Here is a 13,575-nt window from a genome sequence, read left to right on the forward strand (position 1 = left end):
CTGGTATTGGTATGTCCATTGTTTTGAAAATGTTAGTTTCTATTTTTGACTGCGTGCATCAAAGGTTATATTAAACTCATCGTGAAAGGGGGCGTGCAGTGGGTGTTGCGGTGGGCATTCCACCGCAACAACCATTCACTTCGACGCTGCCACCTATTATCAAGAGAGGCGATATTAGGTGGCAGCGGCGAATGTAAGAACAGGAAAGACCTGTTCTTAAGGTGGCGAAACGAGGAGAAATGCTTCATTTCTTCTCGTTTTTGCTTTTTCCATGTGTGCTGCCTTGTGCAGCACACATGGAAAAAGTAAAATGCCAAGGTTTGTTTATGTACAGGAAGGTGTCCCTTTCTGTACATGAACAAACATCTTTTTACAAATGGCAATTTGTAACTTACATGTGTGCTGCATGATGCAGTACACATATAAGTTACAAAATGGCATTTAAGCTTTGTTTATGTGCAGGAAGGAACACTTTCCTGTACATAAAAAAACCTTCCCTACCTGCGCTGGCGTTAAGTTGTAAAACTTATCGCCATCGCAGGGGGTAACGCTAGGCTGCACTATATCCTTGGTAATATGGTGCAGCCTAGCGTTTCCAAAGTGGGGAAGAGAGGCGTTAAGCCAAGGCGGCTAACACCTCTCTTCGCTACTTTGTTGGTAATATGCCCCCAAGAGAAGGCAAGCAATTGCTGGAGTCTGCTGCGTGTGTCCTGTAGTTTTAAGTGCTACTTTCCGAGCGCAAAATGCATTTTCTGGCCGATTTTGAAAATAGCGCTAATTCTTTGAATACGCTTATCATTTAAGTGTGCATAAATTCTAGTTATTTTGCAGATATTATGAATATTTATGCTAGAACCATACCAGTTACGCCCACCCCTACTGAGAAGTTATAATTATTTTAAGAACATGTCCCTTTACATGTGGGAACACCATTTATCAATTCTCAGTAACAATGGTCTCGCGGAGTAGGGCTCTATTTCCCTCGTCGGCCTCCGCTTTCTTCGCCTGTAGGTATTTGAGTGCTAGAATTATGAATGAGATTGTACTTTCCTTTGCATTAATCACACTGTAGCGTTGTAAAAAAAAGTATAATGATAGTTTTATTTTATTTTTAATATAGTGGGTGGAATGTGTCCTATGGTGCTTTCCAAATGTGTGCGTGGGATATTTGTATTGCCCAAAATGTCGTGATTTTTGTTCTATAGTGACAATGCACAATATACCATTACACATTGTCCTATGACGTGCCAGCGTTTATGGTATGGCATGTCACTGAGACATGTTGCTTGAGGAGAAAGTGTCCAATTGTTATCTACACATTCTATTAACAGTAAGTAGGTCGTCTCATTCTAATCTGTGATACTACTTCCGGAACTATAGCCCGTAAATAATGAGCGATGGCACTGGGAGTAATGGTATTTGTGCAATATTGTCACGCAAATTGATTTTATGTTGCCACTGTTTGGATTTTGCACAATCTGTAAGAGATATTTTACTTTACCTGCAAAGAAGTGTACAGTTCTTGATGTAAGTAGCATATTTCACAAATTAAGTTTTTTTAAAATTTTTTACCAGTGATATTTCAATACATTGCTGTGTCCGCAACACATTCAAATACCACAATCAGCTTCTACGGCAGAGAAATTCAAATAGCGTGGAAAGATATCTGATGATGTGATATGGCCAACACCAACACAAAATTACATTTTGCCCATCATGAAACTCATTATGTGGTGCAGCCCCATGCGTTTGGTCACGTGCTTTCCTCCTCTAGATGACTGGTTCTGTGTTTGTATCGCAGCTATCACAGCTACTCGCTTACCCTGAATCGCACCACAATGGTTTTCAAACATTCTTTAGCGGGAATTACCAATGTAATAAGTAACATTTTGCATTGCAAAAAAGAAGTCCCTAATGTGATGTGTCCTTATGCTTGCAAAAGAAAATATTTTTCAGCAATTGTTGTTGTGTTTCTTCTCGTACAAGACAAGTTATAATGAAGAAAGACAACAAGGTCATGTGGCCCTTAATAATGGATGAATGCACATGGCAAGGCCAATTAAAAATGTATATGCTCAATGTTCTGTCTTTTCCCGTGCTATATGGATCTATGTGAAGTTCAAATTCTCATGTAGAGGACTGATGCATTCAGAATTAAAATGTGTTCACGAGAATGAGCCACTTCTATGGAGGAGGTTTACTTGAACCGAGGAATGTTTCAAGTGCTTACTAGAATGTCAAGATCACTGGCATCGTAAAGGCAGCAGTTGTTCCAACAGATGAAGCATGAACTGAATCTGTCAAGCAAAATTAAACTAATATGGTGAAAATTCTTTTGCTTCTTAACTGCATGCCGGCAACAGGGAAATCTGCCTTGGTTTTTTAAACATCAAAGATTCATTCAAAAAAATACTCAAGTGCAACATTGCCTTGAGCTCTCTATCAGCAAGTCGGTATATTCAAATGAAGCAATTATATTTCTCCATCAGCAAATCAATAGAAATAATTGCAGCATAGTACAGAAATGCTACAACGTTTTAACATTTCTTCCCACTTCTGGACCTATATAACGTGAGATTGTGGCATGGAAAAGGACGTTATAAGTCCAAAAGTGTTCATCCTTGTTAAAATAGTAAATGTGTCACCAAATTTAAATGTGTTAATAAACATACCACATGCGAGTCTTATAATTTAAATATCTGTTCAATTTTCGATAATACAAACACGTGCCTCCATTTGAAATTAGAGTTTGTGTTTTGTCGTTTTTCTGCGGATTAGGTAGCAGGGCCACATGTCAAAACACACATGAAGTAACCGGACAAAGCATTTCTTCAAAGAAATTTAGGGGCATATTAGCAAGAACCTCGTTAAAATTATCGCCGTTTTAGCGGCAGGAAACTGCCGCTAAAAAGGCGATAATGGTCTTGCTAATATTCGTAATAGAATTCCAATAGAATCCCAGGTTAGATGTCCTGCATATCTAAACTGGGGTTCTATTGGAATTCTATAACGCATATTAGCAAGCCCATTATCGCCGTTTTAGTGCCAGTTTCCTGCCGCTAAAACAGTGATAAATTTAACAAGGTTCTTGCTAATGTGCTCCTAAGTTCAATAAATAGCAGCGCTCAATTCCACATAGGTCATTTGAAAAAAAAAAAAATGAATAAAGTTAGGCATGAACACATTTGAAAATCTTAAAGGTTCTATCTAATCCAGCAATAAGGTGGAAGCAAACAGGAATATATCTTTTATAAACAGTGCAATATTCAAAGTTAAAGTAGGCCTGGGTGGAGTTTACAGACGCGTGCTATGCGGTACTCCGCAAAGTAAAAAAAAAAACTCAACTCTGCAGCGCTATGCAGAGTTCCACAAAAGGACGGAATTCTTCGCAGCACCCGTTTGCGTGACATTTTCCATCATAAGTAATGCAAAGTGCACTCTCATGCCCGGAATCCCATGCGAACGGCACAACGCGGTTCACATGGAAGTGGCCATCTTGTTTTTTGCTCTATTTATGGCGCTGGGCCTACTTTTTGAATACCGCTTAATCTATTTAATTAATCCTACCCCTATGAAGCTTATCTACCTCTCATTTTTATTTATTACCTCAACCTGTGTCTTTGTGTTTTTATATTTAGTGTTCTTTTCTATTTTTTTCTTTTGCTTTTGCATGACTTTTGTACTTTTTTATTTTTTGCTATACTTCCTAATTTTTTTTCTTCCCTTCCTCCTCGTTCCTTATTTTCTTTTCCTGTTTCGTCCCTTCCCCCCACCCAGCATCATGGCAGAGTAGGGAAGTGGCAGTTTTAGGCCCCCCTTAACCACCCAGGGCTGTAGCGCCTGCTGACCAACCTGCGAAAAGTTGATCTGCAAAGGGCTGCATCTCAATGCCATTTTTTCTGAGGTGGAGGTGGCTGCGCTCGTTTTTTACATGCAGTGCCACCTCCTCTCTATCCTGGCAGCGGGCCTGGAAGTGGGTAAGGCCCCCGGGGACGTCAGTAGTGCTGGGAGAGGGTACGCTAGGACCTAGCTTGACAGTTCGGGCTGTAATGTTTCCACAAGGAACAGGATCAAGACTGATTTGCATATAGCTGGGTCCAAACTGGGGTGGTGTGGTGAGCAAAAGAATGATGGATTTAACCCAGATCCATGTGACTGGGGGTGAATGTTTGCATTCTCCAGCATTCCGTCCATCAATTGTTTCTTTTGCATATGTCACCCTAAGTGGAAAAGATATGACCAGACGTGGGTACCGTGCTCACTACACCACTGGATTCAAGCTAGCCTGGCTGATGAAGAGTGATGCCCTGAAACGGGTCCCAGGATGCTTGTTTCTGGTCTAGGGAGGACTTGGTTTGGCAGTTCGGACTGGACTGTTCCCACAAGGAACAGGATCAAGCCGGAAATGCATAGAGCTGAGTCCAAATTGGGGTGTTGTGGTGAGCAAAAGAGTGATGGATTTAACCCAGATCCCTATGACTGGGGGTGAATGTTTGCATTGTCCAGCATTCCATCCATCAATTGTTTCTTTCGCAGTTCTGCAGCCCGGCGCACCCAAAAACAGCTATTTATTTATTGTGTTCTTGCTAATATTTTTTTCCCAAATAGCAAGCATGCTGCTCACACTCCAGTAAGTTAAATTTATGTGACAAAGGATATTATTTGATTACTGAGTAATTTTTTAGTATATATTAGTATACATAATTGATGTATTTTGTTGTATAAGAATTGTTTGTATTTTTAATATATGTTTGCATTTTTAGTGTTTATTAATTCATTTAATTAGAATTTTGTGCTTTTAGTTCCGTAGCGGGTTGTGGGTTTATAGGGGAATAGGGTGGGAAGTATTTTGAGTTCATTAAATGTATTATTATTTTTTTATTTCAATTTTGTGCTTTTAGTTCCATAGTGGGTTGTGTTTTTTTTTAGGGGAATAGGGTGGGAAGTAATTAATTATATTAAATTAATTTTAAAGAAGTATTTGAATTTTGCACTTTTAGTTCCGTAGAGGGTTATGGGTTTATAGGGGAATAGGGTGGGAAGTAATTTAATTATATTACATTTATTGATTATTTTTAAATATTTATTTTATTAACATTTTATAGTGTTAAACGTGTAATTTATTATTAATTCATCAATAATTGGATATTAATACATTTAAATGAATGAATTGGGATCTAATTATGGTAATTTTGTAATTTATTTGTAGGTGTGTGTTGTGCTTTTTATAGGTTTAAAGGGTGGTAAGTAATTTATATTTAATATATGAATCAATAATTGGTTGTTAATTAATTGGTTATTCATTTTTGTAATTTTTAATCAATTTTAGGTGTGTCTTGTGGTGTTTATAGGTGTATAGAGTGGGAAGTAATTTAGGGCCCCATTATGATAGCGGGTGGATCACCACCGCCCAACCGACGGTGGTGATCTGCACTCCGTCACAACAACATTTACCCCTGCCATAATACCATGGTGGGGGTTTCCGCAGTGGACAGAAAGTCCGTCTGCCGCTTTGCCGCTGGTCAGCAATCGTCATGATTGCCGGCCGGGCGGAACTCAGCCACAATATGGTGGCGGTCCACAGCCATCCAAATTGTGATGCCTGGCGTTTTAGGCCTTTCCACTGCAGCGATGCCGCCATTGAAAGGCAGGCGGAAATTGTTGTGGGGGCCCATTGTGAGCCCCCGGGGGGGCTGCATTTGGGGGTTGCCTATGGTACCCCCCTTCATTGCCATGCACAAGGTGGCAGGCACTGCGCGGTGCATGTCACATTGTGTATGACAATGCACAACATGCCTCTTTGGCATTGCAGTGGGTGCTGCTTACAGCACCACCCGCCACTATGATAAATATGCAGGCTGCAACTGCCGGGGTGGCGGTCACAACCTAATTGGCAGTGCGGGACCACCGAACCCCTGGCAGCAGGTCCCAGCACCTAATGGAGTCCTTATGTTTAATTTATGAATAGATTGACACCATATAAGCAAAAGGCACAAGTCAGAATAAGGACTACCTCCCTGCCAAATTTGGTGTAATTCCGTTCAGCCCCCGCTTGACCAATCACCCCCAAACTTTCAGGGAAGGAGTGGAACTGAGCTGGCCAAATGTTTGGGAAATTTCAAGAAGCTTCATCAACCGATGGCAAAGGTATTGCCAATAGAATGTTGCAGTTTTCCTATGGATAATAGGTCCTAACTATAACTACCTATTGGCGACCGCCAATAGGTAAAATATATATATATATATATATCCTCACACTCTTTCCCAAAGGAAATAAGTAGGTCGCACTCCGACTTAGATGATTCCAAAGCTATGTGCTCAGATTTATTTTTCAAGTTTCAAGCATGTTTCTTGGCATTAAAACAAACCACCAATGTTTCGGTCTCACCTGAGACCTTGCTCACGGTAATGCCCTTATTTTTCTTTGCAGAGTAAAGGCTTAAAAAAGATGTCATAAATGCAAAGTCTGTCAAATCGCCACAAATACCCAGGAAATAAAAAGGGCGGATGGAAGAATTTTGGAACATTGAGGAGTTCATTACTTGTAAAAGTAAGTACATTGTACATATAATTAAATGTCCATGCCCTTTGCGATACATAGGGAGCACAAAATGTGAACTAATAAAGCGTATCCCTAAGCATGTTAGAGCGACAATACATAAAGACCGTGGAAATGCAGTCGCTAAACACATGGAAACGAATCATGATGGAAATTGGAAATTATTAAAAATTTTGGGAATTGACATGGTTAAAAAACATGTGAGAGGAAATGACAGAGAAAAAATCTTATGACAAAAAGAATCGAGGCATATTTTAAATATGCAAGCTTCGACCCCTCATGGTCTAAACCAGAGTGAGGAACTTTACATCCATCAATAAAGTACACTGAATATGTGGTAAAACTGTATAAAAATTAAAGTCTCCAGTAATTAATTTTAGTGAGAGAATTTGAAAATGCATTTTCTAAAGACTTTGCTGTTTAAAAAAAAAAATGCAAATTTGTTCTTGGCGTAGTCACACAGTAATTTAGGAACCATCATGATGTATAAAGTAAGGGCAAACAAATGTGAGTTATAATCCACTTGAGGATGACATTTTCATAAACAGCCTGCCTAAAGTGAAATCTTATCAATAAGTATGTGAATGCTTAATATACTTCTACCACTGGGGGTAGATACTTTCTATTTTGAAACTAAAGAAAATATAAAGGTTTGAATTTAAAGTAGAAATCGTGTGATTAAGAATAGGCTTAAATAATGTGTACAAACATGAAGTTAAAATGTATACACTACAACTACCATAATGCCCTTGTTGCAAACAGACAGGAAATGATGTGTAACACTGTTTTAAATCTGTGAGGAAAAATGAGGGCGTTACCGTGAGCAAGGTCTCAGGTGAGACCGAAACATTGGTGGTTTGTTTTAATGCTAACAAACATGCTTGAAATTTGAAAAATAAATCTGAGCACATATGGCATCTTCTACGTCGGAGTGCGACCTAATTATTTCCTTTGGGAAAGAGTGTGAGGAGAATCAACAACCGAGCTCGTAAGGTATTGCACCGTTCGAAGACCACCGTTTCAGCGAAAGGAGCCAAAGGTCTGGAAAAAAAAATATATATATACACACACACACACACACACACACACACATAAAGGTTTAAGTGTTGTACTAGTTTAAAAAGTAGCAATTTAAAATCAAACAACATTGCAATTCAACAATTATAACACAACACGAATGGACATCCATCTAAGTATTTATCTGCTTTTTTAGCTTTTGGTCCCACAGTAGTCTTGCTGTTATTTCACAGTACTCATGGAAATTTTAGCTGTGGTGCTCTGAGTACCACTTGAATACTGTGAGTCTGTGACAATGTGAATTGTTTTTTTTTGTATTTCGATTCCTGGGGGATCCGTATGGGGCCCATTCACAGGGTCCAAGGTAAGTGGAGTATGATAATTTTCAGAACATGGGAACAAGTCTCCAAGTTAAAAAATGACAACCACAACATTTCTCTTGATGTTGTGGTCAGTCAATCACAGCATCCGATCATGCTGTGCTGGTCCCAGTCCAATGGGACCAGCCAATCAAAATGCTTATTTTGTTGTTTTTTTCCTCTGCACTCAATCGATAGCCAGACAGAAGTACTACATCAAAAGATTGACGCTTAAGACAGCTGAACAGAGTTACACTTAAAGCATGCTCCCCGTATAAAGATCTAGCTTTCTGCAAAATGAGTAATTCCATTCAGCCATTTTGACTGTAATGCTCTCTAAAGTTCCTATTGGGAACTGCAAAGGAAAAACACATTTTAGGGTCTCTCTTTCTTTTCAGACCCATATGACAGGTCACCCCAAAACTTTCCAGGAAGAATCTGAGGTAGATCAACTTTTCATTTTTGGGGGAATTTTCTGAATGGTGGCAAAGTTATTAGCAAAACAAAGCAATTTTTTTAATGAAAAATACAGCACTAACTATAACTAGCTAATAGTGATTGATTTGGTTTGGCAGTTGCTTAATCCAGGCTTGTTTTGTTACTATCTTAAAAGCCGTCACAAAGCACCTTGTAAGATAACAATGACCATATCACAATCCTGTTCAGTGCCTGTGGACAATAAAAATAGTGCATGCACCAATATTTTGATGACATTGTGTCATTTTCAGTGCAAGCACAAACTCTATATTTCATAGGGCATGAACTCAAAACAGAAAAAACACTAAGATAAGGGGGGGGCCTAAGGGAGTTTAAAAGTTTAAAGACCGTGCAAAGACACATTCCCTAAGTAACGTTTAAAACACAAAAGTGTCTATGAGTCTAAACAGAAGGTCTAAATGTGGTACATTAAACTAAAGAAGTCAGTGCTAACCACTATATAGAACAAAGAAAAGCATAGATAGGTACCCTGTGATCCTTTAACAAGATACCCATCAGTCACCACTCGGAACCGCCCTTCATTATTTGGGATTCCTGTTAACCATATAAAAGGTCCACCACTGGTTTCAGATGGGAGGTAAGATGTAATCACCTCTTGTAAACCTAGTGGTGACCAATATGGTTTAGAGTGTCACAGGCCACCCATCAGTGAGAAAAAGGAGAGTGACTGATTTGCAGTGCAAGTGAAGAAAAGTGCTCAGTGAAAATAAAATTGGGTGAGAGAGCAGGAAGATTTTTATTCTGTTAATGCTCGCTCCACCAATGTTAAAAAACTAGCAGTGGTAAATTTAAGCAAATATTTACCAAGATGTAATGGTGGTCAACATGTTTCAGCAAATCTCAGGACTAAAGAGTCCATTGCTTTCATCAGGACCTAGATATCAAATAATGCTACTGCAAAAATATAGTGTGGGGTGTATTAAAAAAGGTGACTACATATCACACAATCTGCAACATAGAAAAAGATCACCTGGATCACTAGGTGTCCTCTTTGCTTGCAGTTGTTGTATGTCACTAGTAGGAGAAAACACACAGACACACAACATTAAAATGACCACATTGACACAGATAACATTAATGTGTACTGAGTCCACATTTAACTGCAATTCAGTTTGGTACAGTAACACATTGGTCACATTATTTCTTGACAGGAAAACACCAAAATATCATATTTACATGAGGTGTTTTTATACTTCATCTTACCCTTATGGTCGAAGTAGAGGGCTCCACTCCGCCTGGCAACGGCTCAGGAAACAAGGGAAGCACCGCTCTATGGGAAGGAAGCAAAAATAAAAGAATGTCGTCGCCTCCTAAGACAGTTGAAACAAGTACACACCGAAAGTACCCTGAGAATGATAGGGAAACGTATCTCCTGAGATGTCATAAATTAAAGCTCTCATCATTATGAAAATGGCAGGCATTGGCAAGTAAGATTTATAAGCCATGTATTGTTGGAAAATTTGGCTAACGATGCATTGTAGGCAGACATGCTAAAGACAATACATGAACTGGTTGAGGAAGCCTTATCAGAAGGCTGGGTAACCCGAAAAGAGGCTGTCTTCCTGTGTACAGAACATCCAGTTATGCCTTACTTCTACCGCCTCCCGAAGGTGCACAAAGAACAGAGGCCTCCACCAGGCCGGCCGATCATCTCAGGCATCGGGTCCATACTGGAACCACTTTCTACCTTTGTTGACCATTTCCTGCACCCGATGGTGCTAGAAATGCCCACATATCTCAAAGACACCACAGACGTATTACGTCTCCTTCCCGACATTGAATTTGATGTGGAAACTGACCACCTTGTCTCATTTGACGTAGAGTCACTGTATACATTGATACCTCAAGATGAGACTTTGGAAGTGATCTCCTCTCTCTTGATGGCTCCTGACTTAAAGAGTATTACATCCGTTCCGGCCTGCTCAATTTAGAGAGTCTGCCCCCTTTTGCCTCCCTCCTTTATGTGAGCTCATCAATCTGTCTCTATCCTCTGGTTCTGTCCCTGGCACTTGGAAAAAGGCCCAGGTGATTCCCATATTAAAAAAACCTGCCCGGGACCCATTAAAATTGGAGAATTATCATCCCATTTCCCTCCTCCCGTGGACAGCTAAACTGACCGAGGCCCATGTTAACACCATCTTATCTAACCATCTCCATTCTGCCAATATTTTAGATCCATCGCAGAATGGGTTTCGGCCCGGGCACAGTACCGAGACAGCGCTTCTCTCTATGGCTGAACACCTTCGCATGTTGGCTGATTCTGATTACACTGCGGCACTGGTCCTTCTTGATCTCAGTGCCGCGTTCGACACGGTCTCCCACGATATTCTACTTCAGCGTTTGGTTGAGGCGGGTGTAGACTACATGGCACTTGAATGGTTTCGATCTTTTCTATCTGGTCGTACCTTCAAGGTTGCCACTCCACCTTTTGAATCTAAACCTTATGCAATTGCCCAGGGAGTCCCGCAGGGATCGGCTCTCAGCCCCACTCTGTTCTACCTTTATGTGGAGCCGCTGGCTGCTGTCGCCAAGCGTGGGAACCTGACTATGGTGTCCTACGCTGACGACACGCAGCTGGCGGTTGCAATAAATGGGGCTTCCGATCTTGAGGCTGCTAAGTTCCATGAGGGGCTTATTTCTGTGGCTCGTTGGATGACTGATAATTGCCTTCAATTGAACACTAAGAAAACCGAGGTGCTCATTGTTGGGAAACAGAGTCACCTATGGGGCGACAATTGGTGGCCATCTGAGCTCGGTCCAACCCCTATCTCTGTTACTGAGGTTAAAAATCTAGGGGTCTGGTTCGACTCTAAACTTAGCTTTACCACCCACACAAAAAAGTTAGCTGCCATGTGTTTCGGGACCTTGCGTAAGCTGAGATCCATCTTTACATTTTTTGATGCGCCTACTAGACAGCTTATTGTACAAGCTATGATTCTGTCGAAGTTAGATTACGCCAGTTCTCTTCTATTGGGAGCTAATCAGGCTGAACTCTCTAGACTTCAACGCGTTCAGAACGCTGCCGCCAGGGCTCTGGTTGGCTTACCAAGATTTTGCTTAGCCAAAAAAATCATCCACAAGCTCCATTGGCTCCCTGTTGCTCAGAGAATTAAGTTCAAGTCTCTTTGTCTTTCGTTCAAGATCCTGAAACACTCTTCCCCTCAGATTTTGAAGCACCTCATCTCTCTATATGTTCCATCACGGTCTCTGAGGTCCTCTGGTCTCCATTTGGCCACAGTACCGCGTTTCAAGAGGTCTAGGATTGGCGGCCGCTCTTTTAGAGTGCTTGCTGACAAGTTATGGAACTCCCTTCCTGTCCATATCCGTATGATTGACGGACTCTTGTCGTTCAGGAAGGCTGTTAAAACTTTCCTTTTTCCTTTAGACCCCTAGTGCTGTTGTGTTTTGTGCTCCTGTTATCGCTTTTGCCCAGTTTTTCTGTTCTGTCAGCGCCAGGACGCCCCTTTGCTGGGGCATCTGTGCGCTCTACAAATCCGGCTAACATAACATAACATAACACCTGTCAGTTTCATCATGGACTGTGCCACCTTAGCCATGAAGAGAAACTTTTTCAAGTTTGAGGACACAATATACTTGCAAACGTCAGGGACCAGCATGGGGAGCATTTTTGCCCCCAGCTTGGCAAATCTCTACGTACATCACTTTGAGCAAGAGTATGTCCTCATCAACACCAACCCTTACATCACCTCCATAAAAATGTGGAAGAGGTATATCGATGATATACTAGTGATATGGCGAGGCACATATGAAGATCTGTTGGCTTTTCAGAACTGGTTGAACAGCAGGAATAACTTCCTCCGTTTCACTGTAGAAGCTAGTAGAAGCGATATCTCCTTTCTGGATTTAAGAATTTTTTCCACCCCAGAGGGCCTACAATCTGAGCTCTATAAAAAACCAATGGCGAGAAATTCTCTACTATGCTTCGACAGTCACCACCCCAAATCTCTTAAAGAAAACTTATCCTACGGGCAATTTTTAAGAGTACAGAGAAATTGCTCAACGAAGGAAGGTTACACAACACATTCGAAAGTCCTACAACAACAGCTCATGTGTAGAAAGTATCCACCCAAACTGGTACGCAAATCAATGAAGCGAGCTAAAAACAACAACAGATTGGCCCTTCTGGAACCTTCAGTACCGAAAATTACATCTAATAGACTAACGTGTGTTACCACTTTTGGGACCCTGTCTAATGATATTCAAAAAATAATAAGAAAACATTGGTCTATTCTCAATTCTGGACGAGAAACCATAGAAACACCACTGTTCTCTTTCTAGAGGGGTCCTAACTTAAAAGACCGTATTGTCCACACCAGACCTCACAATAAAACAACAAGGGTCCTTGGCACCATTTGGAATCTCCCACCTGTCATAGGGCACCATCCATGTGGGTCGTGCCAAGCCTGTCCCCAAACCATCAAATCGCTTGAAATTGACATCGGTACAAATAGACCATGGAGGCAAGTAAAGTTCACTAACTGTAACAGTGATAAAGTAATCTATCTGATAACTTGCCCTTGTGGTTTAAAGTACGTTGGGATGACCACTCGGAAAATAAAAATCCGCATCTCCGAGCATAAAAGTACGATCCGTTGCAAGAGACAGGCCACCAAACTCACAAATCATTTTTTGGAAAAACACCATGATCCTACAGCTTTTGTGTAGACTGTGCTTGAGCAACCCTACATCCCACCCCATGTCACAGATTATACCAACTTTCTGATAGGCAAAGAACAGAAGTGGGTTTTCAAGTTGGGCACCAACAAAGTCGGACTTAATGATGGCATACCTTGGTCCGTACTTTAATGATGCCAACTATATCTCTATAATGTTTTTTGAGTTATTAGTGCTAGAAACTGCTAGATGGCCAGCACTATATAGACGGCTGAGTTAATACAAGTTGACAGTCTTTATACTCAAGTCATAATTGATTAGTTCTGCTGTGTGGCCATTTCCAGAAATACGGCTTAAAGACATATGAAAACCATGGTATACACTTTGTCTTTATGCCCCGTTTTCTGATTTCAGAGGCGACCTCAACAATAGGAGAAAAAATGTTTTTTAATTTTGTTCTTCGTTATTTTTGATTTCGGAGCTGAACGATCGTTTTTGAAATAGTAT

This window comes from Lissotriton helveticus, chromosome 2_2, assembly GCF_964261635.1.
Source record: "Lissotriton helveticus chromosome 2_2, aLisHel1.1, whole genome shotgun sequence".
In the NCBI taxonomy this organism is placed as follows: domain Eukaryota; kingdom Metazoa; phylum Chordata; class Amphibia; order Caudata; family Salamandridae; genus Lissotriton; species Lissotriton helveticus.